Here is an 18,925-nt window from a genome sequence, read left to right as displayed (position 1 = left end):
CTCGGAGCTGTACAGACAATTCCTTCAACCAAATGGCTAGGTTTCTGCTCTGACATGCACTGTCTACTGTGGGACCTTTCATAGACAGGTTTTTGCCTTTCTATATCATGTCCAATCAATTATATTTACCACAGTGAAGTTGTAGAAACATCTCATGGATGATCTGTGGAAACAGGATGCACCTGAACACAATTGTCATAACAAAGGGTGTGTATACCTAAGTAAATTAGAACAGTTAAAAAGTTTTTTGCATTTTGCAGTGTTGTGTGTAGATTGATGAAGAAATGAATAGTTGTCATTTGAATATTAGGCTGTAACATAATAAAAGGTGTAAAAAGTAAAGGGACCTGAATACTTTCTTATTGAATGCATTGTAGATTTTAATATGAAGATGCTTTTTCTCATTTTGTCACAGAATTCCTGAGAGAGATGTCATAGAACTGGCCAAGTCCAAAAGTTGGCCCTCATTCAGAAAGAGAGAAAGAGGGTGGAGAAGGAGAAGATCAACAAAAATCAAGGGAAGTAAAGAAACAAGAACGAGAGATGAAGTGTGCCAAATTAGCCATAAATAGTCGTTTAGTTCTTCCTGTACCTCGGATATTGTCATATAACTTCTGTCGTTCTATTCCTGGTTGTGTTCCATGTGACTTGATCACACCTAACATTAGCTTCTGTCCTCTCACGTATCATATATATATATATATATATATATATACACACACAAACTCACTCACACATAACAGTTATTTTTTAATATATCTTTGCCAGAATGCTGATGCTTTATAGAACAGCGAGTTTGGGGAAATATAGAGAGAGTATCCTGTGGGCCAGATTCGACCCTGTGCTGTGGCAACGCTAGAACACTGGACCACTGTAGGTCACTGTAATAGTCATTCTTAGTGGAGATGAGAAGAAGACAGCATTGCTAATACCCTGTACCCCTTATATGAACTTATACCCTGTACTGTTCTACCTGAAGTCTTTGTTATACTTTATTAGCCTAGACAGAGTTTCTATGTCACAACAGCACACTGCCTTAGTTGACCTTCTTACCACACAGAAGTCAGCAAAGCCATGTTGCGTTGAGTAAATGTTTTTTTTTTCTGTTCTTCCCCGCTTTCCTTCAATTTAATTATCCTGTGTGACTTTCTAACCTAGCAGTGTCTCACATCTGTGCTCGGTTTGGCTGGTGCGTATGTATGTGCGCATGTGGGTGTTAGCCTGGGTGTTTGTGTACTTCTGCGTGCCTCTGTACGTCCTCGCACGTGTGCGTGTACGAGTGTCTGTGTGCACGTGCATGTCAGTGAACACATGCGGCTTTAGGTTTGTCCTTGGTTGTGGTATATAAGGGTAGCCTGATTGGGAAGCTTCCTGATCTCTGGTATGGAGATTATGCAATTAACGTCGACTAAAGCCACATCGCCGCCATGTTTTCTCCAGGCTCCACCATTGAAGTTTTATTGGGCCTGACCATGAAAGCTTTCCTAACGAGTAGCAGGATTCAGGATGTGTCTGTCTGCGCGCGTGCGTGGTGCGTGTCTGGTGTTAGGAGGAGGGGGGTCGGGGGGGTTGTTTAGGGGAGGGGTGAGTGGGAATGTGCATTGCCCAGCGGCACTTAACAGTTCCTGCTGTAATTACGGGACAGGCGTTTTCAGGGCGTCGTACTGCTGCGAAGAAGGAAGAGTGAAATTATACTGTTCTACTAAACTCAAAACATAGAGTTAAAAACCTCTAGACCTCTAGGATTACTCAGACACTTATGTGCACGGAGATCAGGGCTCGCGAGCGCATGCACAGTTAAATGATTGAGTTGAGTACAAACACATTCCACCGGCTGTAAATTTTGCTGTTCTAAGGCTTTTTCTCAGAATGCTTTTCTCAAATCAGAGCTTTGAATAGAGGAAGTGAACGCTATACGTTCTGATCTGGAATGACACCTGAGCAGGACACACACACACGCACATACACACACACACACTCATCACTGTGTTCTAAAAGCTAATTTGATCTGTTAAGCCAGCAGATAGGTATTTAAATACAAACCCTATTAATGCTCTCTCTCCTTCTCTCTTCCCTCTCTCTGAGTGTGTGTGTCTGTGTCTGCATGTGCATATATGCAGCAGAGTGAATGAGACTGAAGGAATGGCTACACATTCCCCAGTGACAGAGGCAGACAGGTGCCCTAATGACATTTCATACTCTCTCTCCCTCTCTCTCTGTAATGCTCTCCCTCCCTCCCTTTGCCACCTCCCACTGTCCCTCTCTCTCTGTTACACCCGCCCGATCCATCTGTCCCCATGCACTCACTTTCTTCCTCCACCTCACACGTGTAACTCGGTGGAATGTTTTCAGGACTGCCATTTAAAGCTGGTGCCACATCTCTCCGCCATTCCATTTGCACAACATCCGTCTGTGCAAACAACGTCCTCACAAACACCAAGTAGGTACGATCTCCCGCGCAGAGACATGGAAAGAGGCAGAGCAAGATACAGAGAGATATATTGATGTAAGTGGACAAAGGCCAAGAAAATCCAGAAAAACAGAAGAACAGAAAATGGTGGGAAAGAAGTAGAGGAACTGAATTTCCTCCTGCTGACACCAGCCAACACTCCTTTCCTATATATTCTGGTCTCGTCTTAGTAGGAGGGCTATTGTAATGGATGAGAGATGCCCCATGAGGAGTTGGTGGGGGGGATGTAAAGGTCTGTTTGCCTTTCCCACTCTTGCTTCCAGGCTATAAATATTTCAATCAATGAGGCCATCCATTCTTATTGGTCTTTTTCTGTGTCGGTAGCAAGAGTTACTGACACGAAGACACAGTGAAAGTTTTACAGTACCAAATATGGGTCAGTATGAAGATACCCAAAAAATGCTTTTCCAGTAAAAATCCCCTCTCATGCTTGGAGGCAATAGCATGGCGTTATAAGGTAGCATAAATAAAATGCAGAAAAACATTACGGAGACTTAATGTCATGTCGTATATTGTGCATGTATAGACCATCAAATCAATAGAAAGTTGTTGTTGACAAAAAAATTAACTGTCACTTGCAAATTATAAGACACTGGCTCCAATTCTTCCAAAAATACAGTAAAAAGACTAACTGTATGGTGATAAAGTGTTTCAACCACAACAGAAAATAGTGCAAAAATACTGAATGCTTAAGCCATAGAAGTCTGACTAATGATTAGCGCCTCCCTCCGTTACTCCTACCCTTTCTTACTTCACCAACCCTACTTTACCTATCTGGCTTGACACTCCTCCCCCAACACTTTTATCTAATAACTCTTTTCATGCGCTCCCATGCTGTTTCTTTATAAATATTTCAGCTCTGTTTGTCTTGTGCCGTGGTGGATGAATTAGCCTCTTTTGTGGGCTGCATTCCTCAGAGTTCTAAGAAGCACTGAGAACTCATCGTCCTGTGCAGGGAAATACTCAGGGTAATGGCAGGCCAAGATAACAAGGGTTATTGGCCACCTTTTGAATCTTGTCATGATAAACTTCATCTTACACTTTGGGAAGAAGGCAAAGATACACAGTTAAACACTACTAATATTATGCAGAATTGAAAAGTGTATTTCATGGCTGTATTTTGCATTTTGACAGGACCGTTTAAGGAATGACATTGACTGCTGCTCAAAATTGAGCTCTGAGTCCATAAACCTTGGCAATCTTTTAAGTCCAGCGATAAGTATTAAGAATAAACAGCAATCAATTTGAAATGAGGAAGATTGGCACCATCTAACCCTGGCTGGCATGTGGTTGCTGTGGGAGGTCCTATTTCTGAGAGCTTCTCAGACCCCTGTGTGGAACTCTTAATCATGTTCCCACAGCCTCTCCGGAACACCGGAAAATTCCATCGACATTCCGTTACTCTCATGATCAGCTTTATCTAGTTCCTTCTTCACTCCATGTCCCTCTATATATTTTCATGACGAAATGACCGTCTAGGAGGGATTTTATTTTCATTTGAGCCCCTGGTATCAGGATACAGGCAGCTTGGGTTGGCCAGGTTGCATAAGGAAGGGGTGAACCAACACATTAACAGGATTCCATGTGGCTTTGTTGATAGGGCATTTTGCTGGCAATGCCAGGTTTGTAGGTTTGCCCAGGATGAATGTTAGTAGGGGTTTTTCTACCGCTTTCAAAATTATTCTCCCGATTAAATTAAAACAAAAAACACTTTTCTCAATGCAAATATCCATAGTCTCCCCCATTCATCCTCACTCTGCTCGGCCATTTTCCACTTGATGGTCATTCTGGCTACTGGGATACTTCATCTTTGTCGAAGGATTCTAATCAAGACCTACACTTTGGTAGCCGTTACATTTTATTTTGCTATTTCAAGCACTTTGTGATTATTTTCTATAATGAAAAGCGATAACATCACTGTGATATAATTAATAGCAATCCCCATATTCAGTGAGCAAGGTACCCAGTACCGATCCCCCCACACAAAGGAAACACAAAATCAAATAGATGGGGTCAGGGGTGGTGGGTGGATATTGATGTTAGTACGATCATCAGCACATCACAACAGATGGTTGTACTAGCAATTAAATAGACAGGTATGAAACGATAGGAGTGATCCTCAACGTCAGCAGATGAATTGCTAGCCAATTACCACTCTGGTTTCCTAACTAAATTGCCTGTGCTAATATCTCTGCTTCAGTAGACATACTTAAAATAAAAACATAATACCACATGGCTGTGAACAGTAAATATTTACTATTGCATAGACCAACAACTCAACAATTTTTTGTACAGTTGTTTTTGTTTTGTATTGCTGTGGTGTACTCACATTTGAGGGTGAAGTACATGGTACAAATATTACATAAGTTTTAAATATTGTTTACCACTATTATTTGAGAGTCAAGCTATAACAGTCTGCTAAAAGATGCAACATTTCTCATAACTGTAAAATAAAATGAAATCATACTTTTATTATTTTCTTTTCTACCTAAAAAATATGCACAAGAAACGTTCAACGATGGTTTGTTTTCTATGGGAACAGTGAAAGTTAATATTTGATGTTGACAATCCTCTTATCAACAGCACAGTATTATATCAGTCCTATTTTAGTATAATTTTCTAATAGGCCACCTGTGGAATGTCATCTGTCTATCTCATCTATGTATCTATCTGTCTATTAATCCTATCTAATCCCATTTAATCTACTCTATCTAGCCCAACAACCATTGTGCACAACTGACTGTGTACCTGCATTATGCTTTAAAAATTTACCTATGGCTTAAGAATCCATTAGTTATATGAAGTGGGAATAATATATATATATATATATATATATATATATATATACACACACAGTATCTCACAAAAGTGAATACACCCCTCAGATTTCAGCAAATATTTGATTATATCTTTTCATGTGACAAACATTAGGAAATTACACTTTTGCATTGAAGAATTTATCCAGGACACTGGCTCCAACAGGTTCTATTCATAATAGGCCTCGCCATGGTCGACCAAAGAAATTGAGTGCACTTGCTCAGGGTCATATCCAGAGGTTGTCTTTGGGAAATAGACGTCTGAGTGCTGCCAGCATAGCTGCAGAGGTTGAACGCTTGGGGGGTCAGTCTGTCAATGCTCAGACCATACGCCGCACACTGCATCAAATTGGTCTGCATTGCTGGAGTCCCAGAAGGAAGCCTCTTCTAAAGAGGATGCAAAAGAAAGCTCACAAACAGTTTGCTGAAGACAAGCAGACTAAGGACTTGGATTACTGGAACCATGTCCTGTGGTTTGATGAGACCAAGATAAACTTATTTGGTTCAGATGGTGTCAAGCGTGTGTGGCGACAACCAGGTAAGGAGTACAAAGACAAGTGTGTCTTGCCTACAGTCAAGCATGGTGGTGGGAGTGTCATGGTCTGGGGCTGCATGAGTGCTGCCAGCACTGGGGAGCTACAGTTCATTGAGGGAACCATGAATGCCAACATGTACTGTGACATACTGAAGCAGAGCATGATCCCCTCCTTTCAGAGACTGGGCCACAGGGCAGTATTCCAACATGATAGCAATCCCAAACACACCTCCAAGACGACCACTGCCTTTCTAAAAAAGCTGAGGGTAAAGATGATGGACTGGCCAAGCATGTCTCCAGACCTAAACCCTATTGAGCATCTGTGGGGCGTCCTTAAATGGAAGGTGGAGGAGCGAAAGGTCTCTAACATCCACCAGCTCTGTGATGTGGAGGAGTGGAAGAGGACTCCAGTGGCAACCTGTGATGCTCTGGTGAGCTCCATGCCCAAGAGTGTTAAGGCAGTGCTGGAAAATAATAGTGGCCACACAACATATTGACACTTTGGGCCCAATTTGGACATTTTCACTTAGGGGTGTACTCACTTTTGTTGCCAGCGGTTCAGACATTAATGGCTGTGTGTTTTTGAGGTGACAGCAAATTTACACTGTTTACAAAAATGTGAGGGGTGTACTCACTTTTGTGAGATACTGTATATATATATATATATATATATATATACAGTGGATATAAAAAGTCTACACACCCCTGTGATGTAATAGAAAGAGACAAAGATAAATCATGTCAGAACCTTTTCCACAATTAATGTGACCTATAATGTGAACAATTCAATTGAAAAAAAAACGGAAATCTTTGAGGAGGAAATACTGCGCATATTGTTCAGGAATGAAGAACATGATGAAGAGTTAAAGGTGTTGCCCTGGCCTCCAAATTCCAAAGTCTGATCCACAGCAGCTCCACCTCGCAACATACGGAACTTGTAAGATCTGCTGCTAATGTCTTGGTGCCAGATACCACAGGACACCTGCAGGGAGTTTCTTTGAATATTCTACTCAGGTAGTATTATTGAATATTTAGATATGGCAAATATGGCAAGTAATATACATAAGAGTGACCTAGCAGCAATTGATAGATTTATTGAAATATGAGATACACGAGTGCAATAAGCTTATGAATGGTGGCATAGCACACTACTACTACGTTGTGAGAAATAATAATAAGAAAATTTACACACAGCTTTAAGTATATCAAGAGGTTAATGCGATCATATACTGTACACAACACTGTACATAGCAGCAGTTTAAAAAGAGTGCTGTAGATTAGCAGCAATATTGGTAGTAGTATTGAATATTGTAGAAATGGCAGTAATATACATTGAAAAAGAAAACGTAAACCAGCATCGACTAAATATTCTAATGTCCTTTAAGGTACCTGAAAAGGCATCAGGGCATCTGGAATGTTCGTGTGTGATCATTATGATCATAGATCAGTGTTACTGATTGAGGAGCTTTATGCCCTGAGGGAAAAAGTGTGTGCTACGATGCACACACTTTTGAGACTGGAAGTGCATGCTCCGATGCTCTGGTAGCGTCTACCAGACAGCAGTAGTGTGAACAGACCATAACCTGGGTGGCTGTAGTCTTTGATGATGTTCCGTGCTTTCCTAAGGCATCGTGTATGGTAGATGCCTTGCACGGAGGGAGATTGGCAGCCGATGATGCCGATGATGCCGATGATGCCGATGATGACTATACCACCCTCTAGAGGCACTTGCGGTCTGCAGCAGAGCAGCTGCCGTGCCAGGCAGTAATGCAGCCTGAGAGGATGCTTTCAATGGTGCACCTGTAGAAACTGATGAGAGTTTTTGCAGACATGCCACATTTCTTGAGTCTCCACAGGAAGTATAATAGTTTGTCTGGACCAGGTGAGGTCATTCTTGATGAAAACACAGATAAATCTGAATTCTGAGACTCCCTTTCAGCTCCATCAACGTGTATGGGGGCATGACCCCCCCCCTGCCACTTCCTGAAGTCCACGATAATCTCTTTAGTCTTACAGATGTTGAAAGAGAGGTTGTTGTCCTTGCACCATGTAGCCAAGTTCTTTAACTCCTCTCTGTAAGCGGTCTCATCGTTGTTGGAAGTGAGACCCAGGATGGTAGTGTTGTCCACACATTTGAGAATGACGTTGGAGCTGTGTGGCCATGCAGTCATGCGTGAACCAGGTGTACTGGAGGGGACTGAGTACGCAGCCCTGTGGGGTTCCAGTGCTCAGGGTCAATGTAGAGGAGGTGAGGTTGCCCATTCTCACCGCCTGGGGTCTGCTAATCAGGAAGTCCAGGATCCAATTGCAAAGGGAGATGTTAAGACCCAGGGTCCTGAGCTTAGGAACAAGCTTGGCAGGCACAATAGTGTTGAATGCAGAGCTGTAGACCACAAACAGCATTTTCACGTATGTGTTGCCTTTTTCCAGGTGGGAGAGGGCGGTGTGTGTCGTCAGGGCGATGGCATCGTCCATAGATCTTTTGGGGCGGTATGCAAATTGAAAGGTGTCCAAAGTGTCAGGAAGGGGGGAGCAGATGTGAGTTCTGACCAGCTGCTCAAAGCACTTCATGATGGTGGAGGTCAGTGCTACAGGTCCTACAGGGCCGTCATTCAGGCAAGTGGTCATAAAGTTTTGGCTCTTCTGTGCATACACCGTTTTTACATTGTGTTTACATGATGGCTTATTCTCTCACATTCTTCTTAAAGCAAAAGGTTCACTGCCCATCCACCACATCCCCGCTGCCACCATTCATCACCTGATTATCTTTCTGCCATTCAGGGTTTGCAATTCCAGCTGTCCCCTCCATAGGGGCTACCTCCATCACAGCATCTGCGTCCCTCGACAATAAAACATACATGCCTGTCCTTGACTGAATTTTGGGGGTTTTCTCCACGGTTGTCATGTCTCTGTTGTACTTTACTCCATTTGAGCTTCAGTAGTTCTCTCTTCCTCTCTGGTTCACTTCTTCCCTCACCCCCAATCTCACCCATCTCCCACTCCCCATATTCCAGTGGTGGCAGTGATCCTGGCATTCAATCAACCTTGCTACTAGCCTCCACAGTGATCAGAGAAAGGGCCTGGATAATTGCGACTTGGCATTTAGATTAACAATCCTTTCATTACACTCATCATTTGCTATTGTAAACTTAGAGTTGTAAAACCCAATGCATCAAATGCTGTCCACAGGGAAACCAGAAGTCCTCTGGTCACGTTTCGATTTAAAATTTAAAATGATAATGCTCTGGTAAATTTCCTGCCAGAGAAGAGTGGGGATGAACATTGTGCTGTTTTTTTCTGATTTACAAAGAAAGCCACTTGACTGGAGTTACATTTAGTAATGCACCAAAGTGCATTATATCTATGGGCAATTACCTGAAAAACTGGATGGCTGATCTATTTAGTTATATACTGTGAGTGTACTGTATTTCAAAACCAGAATTAAGCAGTCGTTTTCCCCTATGCACTGGGTTCAGCATGGGTATCAGGAAGAAGTGATAGATTTTTTCCGTGACCGGCGCCCCAGACTCTTATATGGGTTAACCCTTTGGTTTTAATCCCCACAACCTTCATCATCCATGTCCCGCTATGGCTTTTAATGCTTAACTGTGCGCACAGGACCGGAAGTGTTTCCCCATTGAGTAATCACAACACAGAGTCAGAGATGTCAGAGGTGAGAGCCACATCAACATCTGTCTTTTCACTGGTCGTGATGCGCGGGACTACACGCTCTCACGAGCCACTCTGAATCCTTAAACGTTGCAGATCAATGACACACATACATCGTGAAAACATGCACGCCTCATGCGCGTGATACCTCACACGTGCGCACAGTGTAAACGGCACGCATCGATCGCAGATCGTATCAATCAGTGATCTCCACACTTTTAGATGAACGGGGGGAACGAACAAAGGAGTGACGTGGGGAAGGCTGGTAGGGTGTGTGTCTGTGGGAGAGAAAGAGAGGAGGCCATGGACAAAATTGGTCAAGCGAGAGAGATAGAGATGCCGAGTGGTGTAAACAGGTTACAGTGATCGAAATGTAATAGATGCATTTAAAGTGGGAAAATGTAGGGATTCATCTCACAGGACATCCCATTATGATAAAACCTGTAGGAAGAGAAAAGCGATAGCACACTATTAACATGAATAAAAAGTGAAAGACAGAAAAGATGTGAAATTGGACCCATGGGAAAGTGGAAGGTGTAACAGGAGAGACAAGGGAGGGAGGAGCATTTGGGGGAGTGTTCATCGATTCCACACAAAAAGGAGGATGGACTGGATGTCTTTTCTATCGTAGTAAGGATGGGTAGAAGATGAAAGATGTTCCAGGTGTCAATCAGTTTTCTATTGTTTAGGTTGGATGTTCTAACTTTGAGTGTGCCTTTAGTAGAATGTGTGATTTACTGGCAAGAAGAACTCACTGATGTAGTTGTAAAAAAAAATTCTGATTTATTTTCAGAACTCATTCAATTTCATCGTTGTTTTAACCTCTTTCGCTCCTTCCCATTTTTAACATCCAATTTGCATCTATTCCCTTGACTCAAAATAGCAACTTCACAGCAGTTTTGGAAGAGTCAAAGGTTGAGACAGGTGTTAGCTCACTACACCAAGGCATTCGAATGTGAATGCTTTCTTTCGGCCATCAAACATGATTGAGCTTACAGGGGTCTGGTCTGACCTTACTCAAGGAGTTAATTAATTGTGACAAGATGAGGCTACCCTTTTTGACCAACAACCACCCCTCCCAGCGCAACGGAAACTATTTGCACGCCACTCGGGTGGACTCCCAGGCACTGTTGGTATGCTACGGCCAGGATTCAACGGGAGAGAGATATTGCAGTAGTGCTTTAGACCAGCGCTCCACTTGGGGGTTCCTGTATCGCCAATTTCAGTGCTATATTCAGATTTCAGACAATTTAATGGTGGTCTGTGTCCTCATGACAGGAGTCTCTCTTATATGAACTGCATGATAGCATATCCAAGTTCTACTCAAAACGAGGGTCTGGAGACTTCACATTTCATTGTTACCTGATGAAAACACTCGCAAAGAAACTAGACCGTTGACGGTCCAGCTTTTACAACGAACTGGAGTAATTGTTGATGCTAACCCCCCATACTTAAGTCACTTGCATGCAGAGCCAGTTCAAGGCATATCTGACATAAGTGTTTGCTGAGGGCCCCACACTGCTCGATTTTGCTTTGGGTCCACATAATGCTAGAGCTGGACTTGCATGCGCACACCCACTCACCACACCATCCTTCCTTCCAGAAAGCCTCCCTAAATAATGCAGCCCAGTGTTTTAATTGGGATGGGTGAGCACGCATTCCGGGCCCATGTTTCTCCGCAGCAGGGCCGTTGTCATCTTGGGGGACACATGACTTATCTGCATTCCAAACTTCCAGCCCTTCACTGTGAGTAATGTCCCTGGAAACAACTGTCCCTTGGCTTATGAAAACACAATACATTCTAACGACAACTAGCTCAATTTATACTGGGCTGGAATAGAAGAGGAGAAAAGCATTGGGATGTGAGACGTGGGAGGCTGGGCGTGCTTGTGCTCGTGTGCATGTCGACAAACAGGGAATGATTTAAACCTCGCTCTCTGATACCCAAATTCTGTACCAGCCTGAGGCACCTGAGTGGGGGTTAAGGGGTGGTGTATGTGAATGTGTGTGTGTGTGGGGGGGGGGGTTAGACTTCCTCACCCCTCTTTTCCCCCTCAGTCCTCCATTTTGGTCAGACAGTCAGTGGGGGGGTACTGTCCAAATGGTTTTGCCTCGGGTCCCGGTGCCGTTTGTGCTGTTCTTTATTTTCCTTTAATAACCCATGGAGTAGCTGTGAATTCCTCTGGGATACAACATTATTGCAGGGAGTGGAGGCAGAGTGAGCGCTTCCGTGTGAGGGTGCAACTCAGTCTTACAGTGTTCCTATTCATCTCAGTTTGTCCTGCTGAAGATTCATTCTAATGACTTGCCAAAGGGCTCTGCTGGGTATTGGACCAAGGTGCCTTTTGGAATCGCTGGTGTGTGCGTGTACACATGTCGGTGTTTGCATCTCAAGAAACAACCCCCCCACCCCACCCCACCCCCCCCCCCCACACACACACACACATGAGCTGGTTCAAAAATAGAAGCAAAGCCAACGTCTGTGCAGTTATACATTTATATTTATTATTTCAACACACACAAGGTGACCTTGATTTCTGACCTAATCCTGTCAACTGCTGGCAACTCTACACCTGACCATGAAGGACATTAAGTTCATGTACCATTCCTAATAGGCCTATATGTTCATGCTGTATATATTCAGAAAAGTGAATATTAAAAATAATTTCTGATTGAGCCAACGTATGAAGTGTTTGCCTTGAATGAGGACTCAGCCAACACAAGAGAGCATCCTTTTGATATTTCATTCATGCCGTAACACTGAACTCAAACCGAGCACCCCCGTGTGTAAGAAAAGGGATTCTTCGGTCAGATCGAACTGTAGCGTGTACATGGAGCCTCTTGGCAGATTCATTTCAAAAGACACCGACAGAGAAAAATCAGGAATCAGGTCATATCTCATGGCCACCGTCCCATTTCCTTAATCTAGGAGAGACCTAAGAGGACTTTACAGAGTAGGTTGCTGAGTTTTTCTATTTGCATCCAGGAGGCCCCTAGCTAAACTTATCTGCGTGACTACCAAGCAGAGAGCAAGCCTGGGCCTACAGCAGACTAGCAGGATTAGTCCAAAGACACTGCTGGCCTGAGATTGTCCCTGCTGCTCCCATAAAAAAACTGCCCCAGTGGTGGTGACACCAGCGTCTGTGTTGACAGCTCCTGTTGTTCTCGTGGCTGACAGCAGGCTGACGGGCTGCTTGGCTCATAGGATGGAAGTTCAGATGGTTGAAACATTGCTGTTTTATGGAAAATAATTGCCCCGAATTAGACAGCGTGCTGCGCTTTTGACACACAGCCAGCCAGTCAGACAGCCAGTCAGACAGTCAGTCAGCCAGCCATGCAGCAGAGGGGGTGCCAGTGCTGGCAAACGCGAAGTTATGTGTCCTGGGAGGCATGTGGAATTTGGTCCACTGTCCCATTGTCCTGGCTTGGGTTGGGGAGACTGAGTTTCAAGTGTGAGGAATCTGTACTTTAAAATCCTCTGCTCAGAAATCTGCATCAAAATAAGCAAGTGCGGTTGCAATTTGATTTTTTTAGTCATGAACAATAATCACAGTGGTGTTTGCCGTCGGAGGTGACTGCTGCTGTGGCACAATCATCCTCATGGACAACCGTTATGACTCTCCTCACCACCTAACCACAGTAGCATACCTCCAAGTTAAAGAGAGAGGTGTTTTCTGTGTCAGAATCATGCTCGTCGGCTTTCGCCAATCCGTCCGCTGTGAATAGGAAGGCATCATTTCGCTGGGCAACACCTTTAATCTTAAAACCGTCTGGGTGGGAACCGATCGCAAATGGTGTAGTTTCCTGGCCGCACGGGCGCACTCTCAGACACACGCACCAACTCAATTTCAGCCCTGGCCTCTATTTCACGGTTCTTTCTGTGAGACGGTGAGTCAGTGTCTGGCTAGGAGACAGGAGATGAATAAAGACAGAAAGAAAGCTAGAGGAAAGGAAGATGAAAGGAGATGGGATTGTGAGAAATAGAAGAGGATGAGGGCTAAGAACGTAAAGTCCAATGTCACGTACTGACACTTCTCCGGCACAACATTTATTGGACTACATTGTGCCCGAGAATGTCCCTCACAGACATTCGTGTCATATCACCTACACTGACGCACATCGCACACATGGATGAGTAGATGGCCTGTGTGTGTTTGCGCGTGTGTGTGTGTGTGTGTGTGAGACCAAGCACGAATGCTTGTCTCTGGAGGAAAGGAGAGAGAGTGAGTTTGATATAAAGTTGAGCAGACCTAATGTGTGAGACGAGAGCTCCCCGCTGACACGCAGGTGAGGACCATCTGTACGGATCAGTCGAAGACGGCGTAGAGTGAGATGAAAAACCAACATTCAGACAGAGCTCGATTCTGACGTGTGTATACAAGCAGTCCATTTTAAAGATGTGCCGATCAAATACTCACGGCTTTGAGTGATGATATTAAAGACGCCACCGAGCGGTGTTCTGCTCGCTGACCTGCCGGGTTCCTGCGTCGCTAGACTGAAAACAGTGATCTGGAAATGGGCACACAGAGACATTATCGCACAGGCACCTACCCACGAAATAATCTGGGAAGGCATGGACACACACAGTCGAACAGAATCTGTGTGCCGCGGGAGTGAGAGTGAGGGGGGTCCGAGGTCACAGCTGCTCCCTGTCTGGTTCCTCTGGTCTATTTTAAACCACAGCCGGCATCAGCGCTTCTGTGGCGGCGGCACCAACTATATCGGCCTGCTTTCACACGCGCCCACACCTTATACCCACACGGCAAGAGACTGTAGCCTTCCTCTATGAATAACCAAAGGTAGAGGGGAGAGAAAGAAAAAGCTGATGAAGAACGTATATTTGTTTATTACGTGTACACATACCCAGATCTCAACTTGGAATAATTATGCTGATGGTGGTGTAGGAAATATAGTGACAGAATACACAAAATACAGATGGAGTTGACATTCATTATATATACACCGGGGTGGAAGGTGGGGGTGGGGGGTGGAGGGGGGTCAGGTCACAAACGCGACAGCCGAGCAACACAGCTTGGGTGTCTTCAGAAGGACCGGAGAAGCAGAAGGCTCAGGCAAAAGGGGAAGATAGTCTTTAGATAGTGTCACCCTACCTGGAAGTTGCCCCGGAGGGTTACCAACATAACACTACGTGAAGAACACCCAGACAGGCGGGGGTTGGGTGGAAGGGCATTGCTGCCTATGGGGTTTCTTTCGCAGGGTCCCGACAAACATCCACAGATCAACACTCTCAACTGTCATTTTAGAAAGCCCTCCTGACCTGAATGGCTTAGGTTTCTACACTGTTTCGCTATGTTATGTCTTTCCACATATTCAAACTTGGAATAATTCTCAATGGTTTTTCTTGATGAGTTTGAAAATGTGTAATACATCTATCTACTGTATATGTACTAGAGATGGCCATTGATAAAATTGCATAGTTCAAATAGTATTATACTTTCCCAAAGATAAAGATATCTGAAGACACAATAAGTCATAATCAAGAACAGCTCTTAGTCAAGGAATATTGGTCATATTTGTCTCTTATATGCTTATGTCTAGCTTTTTGGATGGGTTTATTGTCAATGTGCACATCCATGACATCATAGATTGATTGTAATAACACACCGGCCTATGTCAATGTGTAATGACATAACCAACATAAAACTGTATTGTCGCTAGTTAGTTAAACCAAATACCAACATCACAAGACATACATCAGTTCTATGGAGGGCTTTAACACTTTTTCATCCTCTCCTAGTGATTGACTGATTCAGACCTGAATCTAAATACACCGAGTGTATTAACTAGCATGTAGAAACAAAACAATCAATTGTTTCGGCCCTCTAGGGCTGGACCTGAATAGTCCTGGCTTACAGTAACAGTATAATGTACTTTAGCAAACAAACAAATGAACATGACTAGTAACACTAGAAATGTACTAGCCAACCATGCAAACTCACGTTAGGGTTAATGTGCCAACAATAGGCTATCAGTATCAAATGCTTTGCAGAAACATGAACAGTAAACATATCATACAGGTGCTAGCTTGCCACGCTACAAATTTTAGCAAAACTTTGCCAAAAAAAGTATTAACTTAAGCCAGCTAGACAGGGACCTAGCTAACCAGGAAACTAATGTTAGTATTGCAAGTGTTTTTCTGAGACATGACATATATTAACAAACATTGGCTAGCTGTACAGATCATGAGAGTAGCTAAAGTTAGTTGTATGACTAATGTTTCAAATGTACTTCTGAGATATAGGTTACTGCTGACCTGCATGAAGTTAGTGACTGAACCTATTTTGTGTCAATTTGGAACATGTTGGTGGTCTGGTGACATCATCACTTATAATTAAATGTCCAATATATAAAACACCATTGCAGCACAAACAAAACTTTTAACGGCACAAACAAACAAGAATATTGTGTGTGAATTTGGAGCATGTTGGGGGGCTGAGTGACCTCAGAATGATCTATAAAACATTCTTTAATATCTAAAAAATGATAGCAGCACAACCAAACATTTTGACTGCACAAACCAGCACAAAGGGAGCACATATTAAGCTTATTTTAAATTTGGCACTGGGTGGGATCCAACTTCACACAGGTTTACTGTTGCACTTATATAAATGGATGGATGTTTAATTGCAGACTGGAGCCCCTTTTGTATGCTCTCTGTGCTGTGGGTATTATGAAGAAATAAGAAATATTACAAATGTGAGGCAGTAATAAGCTTAAAAAAGTAATGTTACTGAACATCATGGAAGCGCCATTAAATATATATATATTTTTTTACAATGACCAGTATTAGAGCACACCTCTTGTTCTTTCTCATCATAACTCCTCCTGGCCTTCTCCTCTTCACTGATTGGCTAAAAGTCATACCTGTCAGTTCCGTTTCCCATCATGCTGTGTGCTGGCAGAGAGCAGGTGTGAGGATGTTCTATTCTCAGAGCACCTAGCAAATCTGTGTGTGTGGGTTGAATCCTTATTTACCTACTTACACACATGCACACGAACAAACACACACACGCATGTCTCAATAAATGTGCCAAACTATGTCGAACTAATTGAATCTAATTTCCATAAAAAAAACAAAAACTGCATTGCTTACAGGGGAGATGATATATTCGCAGAGTCACACTGATTTATGTACAAACTAGTGTGCACACACATGGAGGAGGTGCCCCAATACCGGTCAGACATCATAACTTTGGTTTTATTTTAATTTTGCAACTTGAATCTTGAGTCTTTTTGTGATTCCTCACCTCCTCCTCAACTTTATTGGAGCAAAGATCAAAGGTGCCTCTGACCAATGAAAGATGAATTGATAAAAAGCCCTATGACAGGTCAATGTTCACTACCTTAATCAATGGTCATTATTTTAGTAATCCTGCTGATAGGAACATTCTTTTAACAATAGCTGATTTAATTTCACATACCCTACTAACCCCATTCCTACACTGTTATGTATCCATTACAAAAGAAAGGAAATAAAACACAAACAAGTGTGACTTATCATATATACATTTATACACATGCTATATAGTAAGTAATCTCTGTGAATCAGATTCAAATTAAGAAAAAGGTGCATGAGAACTGTTGAGAGGACAGTGAGTTGCTTATGTAGAAAGTACAGTTCTGAATTTTGGCAGACAAAATGCCAAGCCTATAGGCCAACTGAGTTCAATAGAGAAACTGTTGAAGCAATTCTCAACACTAGTTTAAACTTAGACAGTGGGTTACAGTTCAACCTGGTGAAACAGACAAAAAAAACATGTGATAGCGATAAATAAAACAATACATTTATAATAAACAATTTTATTAGCTACTAGTACTAGTTTGAGCATTGAATCCATCCCATTAACAATCCATTATATTAGCAAATGTATTTTCATCATTTCTGTAGTATATGCTACTTAATCATATCAGCTAATTGTTTCCAAATGTCGGAATGGTCAGCACTGATCATTGTCCATTTATCATCTCAGCTCATTTACTAAGCTAAAGGATATACTTTTCATCCAAAAACAGCAGATCAATGGACTTTATAGCCTAAGGCTGGGATTCATTCAAACCTGCCAGAGCAACATTTACACAGTCTTTATTAACATTAAGCATACCATGCCCACAAACTTTAAAATTTTAAAAGTGAAAGCATGCCTGTGAGGAAGGTCACCTTGGTGGTAATAGCTGTAGGTTTGTTGTACATTACCCGATCCCAGTCTTAGTAAATTTGTAAAAAAAGCTACTGCGTTAATATGGCAAAGCAGGTTTAATTGAAATAAGCCTACAAGACTAGTTGATTTATTGCCATGGAGAGAGGAAATTCATAGATAGTGTGACCCTTACAGGCCACCAGCAGTTGTGCATTCCTGACTGAGATGGTGAACATCGTCTTCTGGAATATTGCCACAATTATGACAAGCTGGGCCAGGAGATTTTCGTGATGTTTCCTTATTGGGAAAAACTTGTGATCAAAGATAAGTCTATGGTTTATAACCAGGAAAATTCCAAGACCTACGTGAAGCATGATCCAGTGGTCAGGAAAAACTCCTGACCCTTTAGGCACGAACAGTATTAATATCTATGTGTTTCATACATTCATTCTTCTCATTTCGCTCACTACAACTTTATAAACCTACACATCATACCAACCAAAGAAACATTCTGTTCTACAAACAGAAAATAGAAAAGACATGTTCAATCAAAACTGAATAGATACACGCACAGCAACATAGGCCATTAGGAGATTATCAATCTATATTCTTGAGGATGTGACTTTTTTTTCCTCAATGTGGGCTAATATGGCAACTGTAGAATAAGTTGATTAATGCTTTTTATTCCAATAGCTGCCTGTGCAGTTGTATATGTTGCTCAGGGTTAGGCCTAGGTTTATAATCTTAATCATAATAATAATTATAATCATAATTTAACCACATTGTCAAAACTGAAATAAAGTGATTGAGAGAATGAGCATAGAGAACATAGATACAGAAATAGAGATGTGGAGTAACATTAGTATCATGATACAAAGTACCATCAGATGTGGACTGGCTATCTAGCAATCCTGATAAATATTGGATATTGTTTAGCTCATTGTTTAACTTTTTTGTTTTTATTGTTGCACTGAATGAGAATTGTCATGCTAACAATCTGCAAATGCAGGCGGCTCACAGAAAGAAAATAGGTATTTTTAAAATGCCAGGGTCGGTATCGGGTCCCAGTCCTATAGTAATCGGAAACATGTAAATGTTTTGTGTTTTTTCAGACTGTTGCATTTTAAAACAGTATACGGTCTCAAGTTACAAACACAACAAAACGACGACAATAATTAAGGCTAAGCATGCATATGTGCAAATCAAAGAGCAAACACGCATCCAGACTAACAAAAAACAATAGTAAATGTACAATGTACAGGCAGGCTTTGACTGG

This window comes from Esox lucius, chromosome 3, assembly GCF_011004845.1.
Source record: "Esox lucius isolate fEsoLuc1 chromosome 3, fEsoLuc1.pri, whole genome shotgun sequence".
NCBI lineage: Eukaryota > Metazoa > Chordata > Actinopteri > Esociformes > Esocidae > Esox > Esox lucius.
Note: the sequence above shows the minus strand (reverse complement) of the source record.